The sequence below is a fragment of the Cicer arietinum genome, chromosome 4 (genome assembly GCF_000331145.2).
Source record: "Cicer arietinum cultivar CDC Frontier isolate Library 1 chromosome 4, Cicar.CDCFrontier_v2.0, whole genome shotgun sequence".
In the NCBI taxonomy this organism is placed as follows: Eukaryota; Viridiplantae; Streptophyta; class Magnoliopsida; order Fabales; family Fabaceae; genus Cicer; species Cicer arietinum.
In genome coordinates, this window is record NC_021163.2 from 65,553,682 (window position 1) to 65,564,894 (window position 11,213).

At 24.5% G+C, this 11,213-nt stretch overlaps 1 long non-coding RNA gene across 1 annotated transcript; it reads right to left on the reverse strand.

The window, feature by feature from the left end:
• Positions 1 to 357: 357 nt before the first annotated feature.
• LOC113786154 (uncharacterized) lies at positions 358 to 4,650 on the reverse strand. The gene is made up of 2 exons (XR_003472273.2): positions 4,378 to 4,650; positions 358 to 651 (listed from the first exon to the last, which is right to left on the reverse strand). It is a non-coding gene; the product is annotated as an uncharacterized lncRNA (long non-coding RNA).
• Positions 4,651 to 11,213: the final 6,563 nt, after the last annotated feature.

The following is an 11,213-nucleotide window of genomic DNA, read 5'->3' on the forward strand; positions in this document are numbered from 1 at the left end:
AGTGGATGTATTTTGAATAGGACTGTATCAGCTGATGTAATGTTTTCTTCGGTGGGAGTTGCTGAAGGCCCGCCAAAAGCACGGGGTATTACGGGAACGGAGATTTCAGTAGTGCAAAATGCATTTTAATATACGACCGGAAGCATATATTCGATAATGTTTTTTCATATTGGATGAATAATCACCTTATTTTGTTTTTAAGCTTTGTTTGCTCGGACGTTGGAATGTAGCTTGCAAAAATGTAGTTTGACTTTGATTTGATGTTGTGCAGGTATACGAGAAAAAAGAAACTAAAAATAACAACAAAATTGTAAGTTTAAGAAATAGCAATTTTCTTTCAAAACATATGTACACAAGTACGCAAAATGATATTCATTCATTTAAATTATAAAAATTACATTGATTACGAACATTACAATTCAGGTGTTAAAATAAAATAAAAAAAGATGAATTTGTGAATAAATTTACAATATTTAGATTAAAAGCATAAAATAGAAAAATATTTTTATAAAAGTGGCAAAGTCTACAAATAAGAGAAAATTGAGATGTCTGAAATATCTGTCTTCGAGATGTAAAGTTGAAAATGTCATAGTCATCGATGAAAATGTCATAGTCATCGATTAAATTTTCACTTGATCGAAGTTGATCTTTCTGCAATGAAACGAAAAAATTAAAATGTTGCATTAAGACACGAAGAAATCACCAAAATAAATTGAAAGACAATTAAATATGTAAAAATTACTTATTTTGATAACAGATCATGGAAAAAATAATTTAGAAAGATAATTTCATATAATAAATCACTCCTCTCAGATGAAAAGAGAAATAGAACCCGAGAGAAAAACTAGGTAGTAACTAGGTTTTCAACAAATAAAAGGTTAGGGAAGTATGAACAAATAAAAGGTTAGGAAAGTATGGAACATGTAAGCTAACATTGTTGTGTTTAGAATTTTATAACTTCAATTTTCATAATTTTGTGATATACTATTTTGTTAAACCCAAAATAAAAATTATAATTGCTCATATTATTCAGAATGGTTTTAAATTTTATTTTTGCTAATTCAGTATTTGAATTGAACACTTTGAATCGAGAAAAATAAAATCAAAATAATTGAGTTTTTTTTTTATATTAGAGTGTAATTCGATTCAAGTCGGACCTTCATTTTCCATCGAGATTTAGGTACATTAGATGGACAATTTGATAAGTGGTTCGGTGGAAGGAAAAAACACAATTCAACGATGATTAAAAGTATAAAGAGAATTTTATAATTTTTATTTTATTTTAATATATCTAATAGAGACTTGATAGATATCAATTTGAAAGAAAAAATAATAATAAAAATAAACATGAGAACAAGTTAGTTTATGTCGAATGAGAACAAGAATAACTGAGTTTTCTATTTTCAATGAACAAGATTCATCATTGTTGATATTAATGACCGTAAAGTATTAATATTACAGCATATTATTTATCAGTGGGTCACCTTTATAATAAGCAAATATTGAAATTGTGATTTGCAGACATTAAAAATGTCTCAATCCACTAAGACCACTATTTTCAAGTCAACGAGGAAGCAAAGCTAACTCTTAGTTACAGTTTTTCCAATCTCAATAGGTTAATATTTGGATTCGTCAATCCTACATATGAAAACAGGCACAGTTTTTATATATGCTTGTACGCAGTATCAATGAAAATCCTCAGTACTCCTAGCAACAATTGATGGATCAAATTGGCCCAATATTAGCAATGGCAAGTAGAAGTAGCATTTGGTGAAAAGGAATTGAATTTAACTAGTTGCATAGAAAAGTTTTAGGGTAAAGCATCTTTACATAGATATAGACGTGATATTTGATTGGTTTCCAGGGAATTACCGCACTAGTACAAAATAAATTAATCGAATTGGATGCAGATGCATATACTATAGTATAGACATTAGTGTTGCAACTTGCAACAAGGGATACAATTAATTGAAGAATTGCTGTTCAACAAATTAAAGCTAACTCATACAAGTAAGTAACAGAGAAAGGTAAATTCGGTCTTTTTCATTTGTGAATCTTGAAAAGGTAAAGGCGGAAAACCAAACGACATAATATTTTAAGATAAGATAATGGGCTAATAATGTCTTTGTATCATTGTGGTACAATATGATTGTGTGAAAAACATTTAAATCATTTGTATATAGTCCTTAAATAGTTAAACTTTGTATGATGTAAAAAAAAAGAAACTCCTTTATATTGGAGAATTCAAAATAAACAAAAGATAGACACAAGTAGAAATTAAACTTGGTATTAGAGTTTACAATAGTCATATTGCACATCAATCACGTTAAGCTAAACTTATATAATAGGTTAAGAATAATTAAAATACAAAATTGTATGATTAATGTAAAAGGTAAAATAGAGTTGCAAGAGAAAATTCATAAAATTTAGTTCAATTAATAAATATTAAAATTATTATAATATGATAAATTAATTATATTATTTTATCTTATTATGTCTGTTTGGTTATAATAAACAAAATTTAAAATATAAATGATATGTTAAGAATATTGTATTTAAAATTTGAAATAAATATAAATGTGGTAAAGAAATATTGATATATAAAGTGGTAGTAGAAGGGAGTGTTAGAAACGGTAGTGGGAGTGGGTTTGTTTTGTAAGATACCAAAGAGGAAAGAGGAAATCGGCAAAACTTATAGCGCACACCGATACAAAATTAAGAAAGAAACACAGTCCCACCCACAGCCACACCCACATCATTAGTGATTAGTGATTAGAGTTATTCATTACCCATACTCTCAACTCTCAACTAACTAATCTAATCATATCATATCATATCAGTTACTAAAACTGGATATGCTAGATGCAGTGCTTCTGGCGCTCTTCTTGCCATGTCTCGGCATGAGCGCCATCTTCATAATCTACATGTGTCTACTCTGGTACGCCACCACCCACCGTCCACGCAACAACATCAACGCTATACAACCTGTCAAGCCCGTCACCGATAACGGCCTTTCTCCTTCTGACCTCCAAAAGTTACCCACTATCACCGGTAAAGATCTCCTCGCTGCTCCCGAATGTGCCGTTTGTCTTGATGAAATTGGTCTTGACCAATCCGTACGTGTCATTCCGGGTTGCAATCATTCATTCCATTTGGAATGCGCTGACACGTGGCTTTCCAGAAACCCTCTCTGCCCTGTTTGTAGAGCCAAACTTGATGCTAATTTTTTCATCGCTTCCTCCTCTCTAAATTCTTGTTAATTTTCCCTACTCTACACTTATCTCTCTATTATTCCTATTTCAATTATATGTTAATCTTTTAATACTACTCAGTATCTCGTTAACTTTCTCGCGTTTTTTTGGATCTTCAATTTTTTTTTATTTTAATTGGTTTTTATTTTATTTTGCTTCGTTTTTTAATTTTAATTTTAATTTTAAATGATATTATATTATAATCTGTTGCATATTTATTAGGAATTAGAAGCGAGGGGCAAACATGTTTGTTCGGAAGCTTTCTAGAATATTGCCTTTTCTTCTACTTAGAATAACAGTTTGGCTATTTTTAATTGATTGATTGAATGAATGAAAAAGAGTAAGAGTGTGGGTAAGTACAAGGCGTGATGTTGGTGATAACAGAGAAAGAATAATTAATCACCCTAGCTAACATTACAATATAAAAGGTGAAATCATACATATAATATATTAATGATGTGGTAATATAAAAAGAAAATGAAGGATTGAATGTTTGGTGGGAAGTTACAGTGTTCATATAACATGTAAATATAGAGATATATTACGACCACGGTTTCAATTATATGGCCAATAATTGTTTTGGTTAATTCAAATGTTGATCGAAATTATTTTTTATTTGATTTTTTTTTTTAATTTTTGGATTGATCTCAAAGTTATTAAGATCAATTTTCTTACCAACAAAGTAGTTAAAAGAAATAAATATTTTTATGTATTACAGAAAAAGTCGAAAATTAATTTTTTTTCTTAATTATTATGATCATATCCATAGTATTAAAGAATTAGTGTAATAGTATTTTTGAAATAGTTTTATTAAATGTTGATAAATTAATTATTTTAGTTTTTACTTATATTTAAAATCAATTAATGCATGTATTTTTTGTTTATAATTATAATTAGAGAGAGTATATTCTTGAAGATAATATATAATATTTGTGAGAAATAATTTTTAAATTGAAAGAATTATACGGTATCCTTAAAATAAACAATAAACCATATCAAAATTTCAAATATACTAACATAAATTTCAATAAAAATTATTAATATAACTTGTTTTAAATATTAAATATATATTATATAATCTTAACAAATATTGAAATATATTATTCTGGAAAAATATGATAATTACCTTTTGTAATTTGAGTGGGCTCGTTGAAGCATTGAAGCAAAGCAAGTGGCAGATGAATTTATTTAAAGAGGAAGTGGCAGGTGAATTGAACGGTTCATGTTGATGTTGTTTGTTACTTAATTACCATTCTCTTCTCGAATCCTCTTTGTGAGAGGAATGAATGAATGAGTGAGTGAACAAAAGTGATTTTGATTCCTGACAACAACTACATTCCAGCTGCCAAACGAATTTATTTCTCATTTTATATACATCTCATCTTAAGCTCTTAATAAACCAAAATGTGTTTTAAGCTCTTATCTTGCCAATGCCCATGCCCCAAAATATAAATAAGCGGTGGTGTTCTGATGTGATGGATTGCTTGATGAGTCCAAATTTATCTCATCAAATTCAATGGTGGTCATGATGCATAATCACATAATGTTTTATCTATTTAGCATCAAATTAAATATATATTTTATTGTAGATTAATTTTTTTAGTGTTTATAGAAAGTGATAACAATAGAAGTATCATCTCTCTTTTTATTTTTTTTAAATATAGAATTATTGGTGGTATTCATTTATTAATTTTTTTAAAGTACTAGATTAAAAAGATTGAGTGGTTAAAGTACTAATATTAAAAATACAAAATATATAATGTGTACATATGAGACTCAATTAAATACTCTAATATTATGTGTACATACGAGACTTAATTAAATATTTTAATACGAGACTTCTATTGTGGATGTTCTTAGATGATTTATAATGAGGTTTCTCTATTTAATAGGAATCACAATTTGATATATACACATTATATATTATATATGTATATATGAAATGAAATTATCGAGATTTCTTTATTTAGTAGAAATCACAATTTGATATGTACACATTATATATATGAAATGAAATTACTTTTATAGGAAAAGTGTGATAAAAAAAAATTAATTGTTCATCATATCATGAATAGTTAAGATTAAAATAAAAAATTATGTGATATTTTTAAATGATTATTTAATATTTTCAATCACAATCCTTTATATATGATCACAATTTAATCATTTCATTATCTTATATTAAAATTTATTTTATCCAATACATCTTCTAACTATATATTATACATAATAGAATTATTTATATACAATTATGTTAATAATATATATATATTTACTCTCATACTATTGAAGTACTTTATTTGATTTTTTTCTCAAACAATTTTGTTGAAGTTTAGTTTTATTTAATATATATATATGATTGAGAAAAATTCTAACTCCACGTTGGATATATTTGTACTATCTCTTCATATTTTGCGGACCTAGTTAAAGGTATATCATCTAGCTACTCTACATCAATTTTTATTTAATAGACATAGTTAAAGTTTTTAATAAGTTTATTTAATAAAAAGAAAAGGACAAAATCAAGTTATTGAAAAAGTATTTTAAATCTATCAGATTAATTTAAAATAAAAATAAAATATTTTTAATTATTATTATCATATTAATTTTTTATTAAATTATATATTTATCAATATTTTCAATAATTTAAATATAATAATCTACATTAATTTTTAACATCTTTAATAGTATAATTATGAATAGAATTTAAATATAATATCCTGTAAATTAAATATTCTAAAGATCATGTTATATATAGAGACTAGAGAGAGAGCTTAATTAATAGTACATTTTAGTCTTAAAAATAGAACTTAATTAAATTATATGATTTTGTATCAAATTTAAATTTTATCGAACATTATAATTTTCATTAATAAATTTTTTATCAAACCTAAAAAAATGTAATACCAACAATTGCTCATATATTCGTCTTAAAAAGATAATTATTTTGTGCATTGTGGGACTAAGATATAGTTCATTAATTCAATAGTTCTTCAACTACCTGGTGTAGAAAGAGGAGAGGGACTATGCAACTAGCTCAATGTAAGCGTCTTTTACATTATAACAAATATCACATTTATTCATTTTACAAATATGACAAAAAATGTAAACGATAAAAAAATAGTTATTTTATCAATTATCCTAATTAGTTTTTTATGTATTCATCATTATTATAAATTCAAGTGATATATAACAAGTATTAATTAAATAAGACAATTAATTGAAAAAATTAATAATATTAATATTATATTAAAAATTAAAAATAATAATCATTCTAAAATAATTTTTTATTTATAAATGTGACACTCATTATAAAATTGGATGAGTACATCATTCATATAAATTTGTCTATATTTTTTTTATTGTTGTCCATATGTATAGACATGTAGTCAAATAACTTATATAAAGAATACAATGTCGTAATGAAGAAGAAGAAAGTTGGTAGTTAATTCTAATAATATATTCTTCTAAGGGTCTGCTGTGATTTTCTTTTACTAAAAAATATTTATTTATTTAAATTAGTAGAATATGTAAAAAATGATTAAAAATTAATAGCCTTAAATTAAAACAAATGAATATTTAAATAAATTTACACCACTAAAATTAATAGTATAAAATGTCAATAAATATGACAAAATTAAAGTAAATAGAATATCTATATTTTTAAATCTATAACATTGATAATTAAGTCATTGATTAAATATGTAATAGATTTAATTAAAATGACAAACAAAACAACAATACATTCAGACAAAGAAATTACAAAAATTACAAAATAAAAATTAAATTCATGTGATGATTGTTTATTAATTTAAATAAAATGATAGAAAAACAATATAAATGAACTAAAAAATATCTCTAAGCCACCTTTATTCTATTAACAAAGAAGATGAAAGAGAGGATAAGGGTTTTGGTGTGCTTTAATTTATATAAAATTAACTTGTAATATTAATGATGATATACTAAAAAAGGAATAAAAAAGTGTGATAACTGGCATTCCCTTATACGTTAACGTATCAAGTATGTTTTTAAACTCAATTTTAAATTTTTAAAACGTTGATTAGTTGATATCAAATGCAAAATATTTGATATAGGTAATTGGCTTTTGATTTGTTCAAAAGGTAAACTAATCAAATATATAAACGAAAGTATCACCTTTTTTCACAGTTCTGAAAAATTAATTAATAAGGACCATTTGTAGATATATTACATGTAGAGCTGTGCCCTCTAATTATTGACTTTGGCTTATATGTTGGAGAGATAAAAAATATTTATAATTTAAAAGGTTTTAAAAATAAAGACTCACACTAAATGTCCTCTAAAATTTTGTGAGTTTAGTGGATATATAATCCACTTTTTTTTAAAAAAAAAGAATCGATTTTGTTTTCAATAAATAAAGTTTTTCAATTATTTCAACAACAAAAATATTTTTGATTTTTTTCTATAAAAAATTTCCGATTTTTTTCGATAAAATTTTTTTATTTATTTTTCGAATTTTTTTTCTCAACTTTTTGAGAAAAAATTATTTTTTAATTTATTTCGAATAAAATAAATTTTGAAAATTTTCAAGAAAAATTTCAAAATTAACAAAATATTGAGGGCATATAAGTCTTCTCCCTTAAGCCCCATGAAATAATAGACTTGAGATTTTAAAAAAATGATTTTGATAGAGGATCTAATATTAGAAGTTTAATTAATAAAAAATTAAGACGGTCTTGGAGTTGAGGGTTTTTTTTGACATGTACGATGAAGATGAAGGTTGTTTTCTCGTGAGATTTTACTATGTCTCCAATAAACTTCATTCACTTATATTAGGAAGGTTTAAATAAAAAATATGCTTTTGTGCCGCCAATTAACAGAAAAATGTTAGGTTGACACCCACACATGCATATAACTTGAAAGAGAAATAGATAAAAAAAAATGATAGGATATCACTGTATATAAATTGTTGATGATGTGATGAAAAGAAGATAAATAAAATAAAATAAAATATTTAATAAATATTATGAAATATGAAGTGTACATGTATTATTATTGTTATCAAAATTAACTCATAAAACCACACACAAAATGATAGGATATCATGACTATATATAAACTGTTGATGATGTGATGAAAAGAAGATAAATATAATAAAATAAAATAAAATATTTAATGAATATTATGAAATATGAAGTGTACATATATTATTATTGTTATCAAAATTAACTCATAAAACCACACACAAAATGACAAGGACAAAACTAAATAAATCAATACGAAATGATGCATGACATTCTCATCTAAATTAATTAAAGGGAATACTAATAAGTGTCTCTGAGACCCTTGTTGAGAAGCAAAAAGGAGAAATATATTTTTGAAAATAGTACATTTAAAATAAGAAACTTACAACCCCTTTGAAGAGACTCTTTAAAAAGTGATATTTTCCACATAAAATATATCTTTTATTTCCTTTCTTTAATTCCTTAATAAGTGTATTAAGGACACTTGTTAGCATGACTCATTAATTAATGAGTTAAATATGTTTTTAGTCTTTATATAATTTTGATTTTTTAATTTTAATCTTCATAAAATAAAATATATTTTAATATCTATAAAATTATTCAACAATTATTTTTAATCTATAATAAAATGAAATATGTATAACTGTCCTTTAACTTAAAAAAAATTAAATACTTTTTTTGCAATAATGAATAGAACATTATAAAAAGATGTTCTACAAATATTTATAATTTAACTTTAAATGAAATAAATATAATTTTTTTAAATGTTAAAATATCAAAGATAAAAAGCAATAAAAATATGGATTTAACGTAATTTCAATTAATAACTAATTAATTGAACTAACTATTTTTTTATACACAATTAATTAGGTATCACATTTTTGAAAAAAAGTTATTTTTTTTTTATTAATTATCAATCGAGCCCTTTTGTTCTGTTTGGATTTTTTCTTCAACATCTCTTTAAAAAAAAGTTCAAAAAATTATAGTTTAAAAAAAAGTATGTTCAATTGAATGAACGATATATCTAATGACATTAATTATAATACTATATAACCAACAATAATAAATATATTGGATATTAATATATTAACTAATTATATAATTAGGTATGACAATGAGATACACTGTTTGCCTCTCCACCCCATATTCAACTAATTAAAGAAAATTCGCATCTATTTTTCGTTTTTTATTAGATTTAAAATTTAGGTCTACATCATTCTTTGATCGCACCTACATCAATTTATATATATAAAATAATTAATTTAAAAGTCATATTAATTATAATAAATAATTATTATACAACATTAAAATAAAATAAAAATTTAATTATATTTTCTATACAGAGAAGATTATAATTTTTAATATTTAAAAAAATATTAAATATATTAAATGTGTATATGTATATATGATTTTAAAATGACAATAATATTATTAGCAGAATAAATTTGAGTGCGGGATGAATATCAACAATTTTAAATTTATTTTCGTATCTGAATTTTAATTTCGAACAAAACTCGCACCGAAGTCCCGTGAAAATAGATTTTATTGCTATTCCTATTATAATTAGATATCATGGTATAAAAGCAAATTCAATCGACATAGACTAGTGATTAGAGTTTGCTACCACACGATGTACTAAAGGGTTAGTTTAGTTTAGCTTGTTTACTGGAAAGTCAATATTTAGACTTTTTTAAAAGACCTGTCAGATAATGTTATTATATATTAGTAGTAAGGGTATTTTAGACATTTCTATTCTTTTGTATATATACTAATTGTAACCTTATTAAGTTAAGCTTGGTACATTCTATGTTATGAAACTCTAAAGTGTTTGTTTCTCTTATTCCTCTTTTCATTGTTAACAAGACTATTTATGAAAATAAAAATTAAAATAGAATTTGTGTTTATTTAAAAATGTCACTTTGTTATTTTAAATGTTATGACTAAATTCTCAAATCGAATTTAAGGAGTTTGGTTGAGTTAACAAAGAGTCTATTTAGATTTCAGACTTTTCTAAGATTATGATAAACATGAAGTGAAAGTACCGTGCAAATATACGACTAATTATTAGATACAAGTGCAAACAATTATTCTTTTTGTAAAAGAAGTAAATGTTTCTTTATAATCCATAAAATTTTGTTGAGAAAATCATCTAACAACAAGACAAATCTTGTATCTTTCAATTGTTCCATCAAACTTAATTTTGATATTGTATACCCTGTAAGAGTTAATAACATATTTTCATATTGGGATAGATATAAAGATTTAAATTTTTTGTAGTGTGTAGTTCATTGGCTAAGAAGGTTAAGAATAGTCTGTCGGTAGAAAAAGGGCTTAAACATACTATGGGTAGAAGTTAGAAATGAAACATAAGAAGTGAAATATTAGGAGTAAATAAAATTTGATAATTGAGTGGACTTATGCTCACGTCGATAGTATCGAGAAGAAGGTGTTTGGGAAGCCATGGTATAAGAGGAATAATATTAAGTACTAATAATGTCAACCCTACGATTATCAACATTAGAGTCAAATGAACATTATCTACTAAGAAGGGTATATTAATATGATCAAGCTACCCTAGTCTAATAATGTTAGACTGACTTATATATAATAATAATAATTGAAATTATAATTTTTAAGTCATATTTAATTTAATAAGGTAAGATTGAAATTATAATTTTTAAGTCATATTTAGTTAAATGGAACGATTTGCATGATGGTAAACGACAGGTTTTTGAATTTAAGGTAGTGGGTTTGATAGAGTCTAAAAGGTGAGTTGAAGTAAAAAGTAAAATGAGAGAATGCAATAGTTCCCTTAATTATTCGATGAATGATATTCATGTCTTCCTGTTAGCAATACTAAAGAAAGAGTAATGGAATCAATTCTTTCCATAGCATAAGAAAGCTGCAAATCTTACACAAGTTTACAAATTATAATTATATTCTGAGTACTAAACCAAAT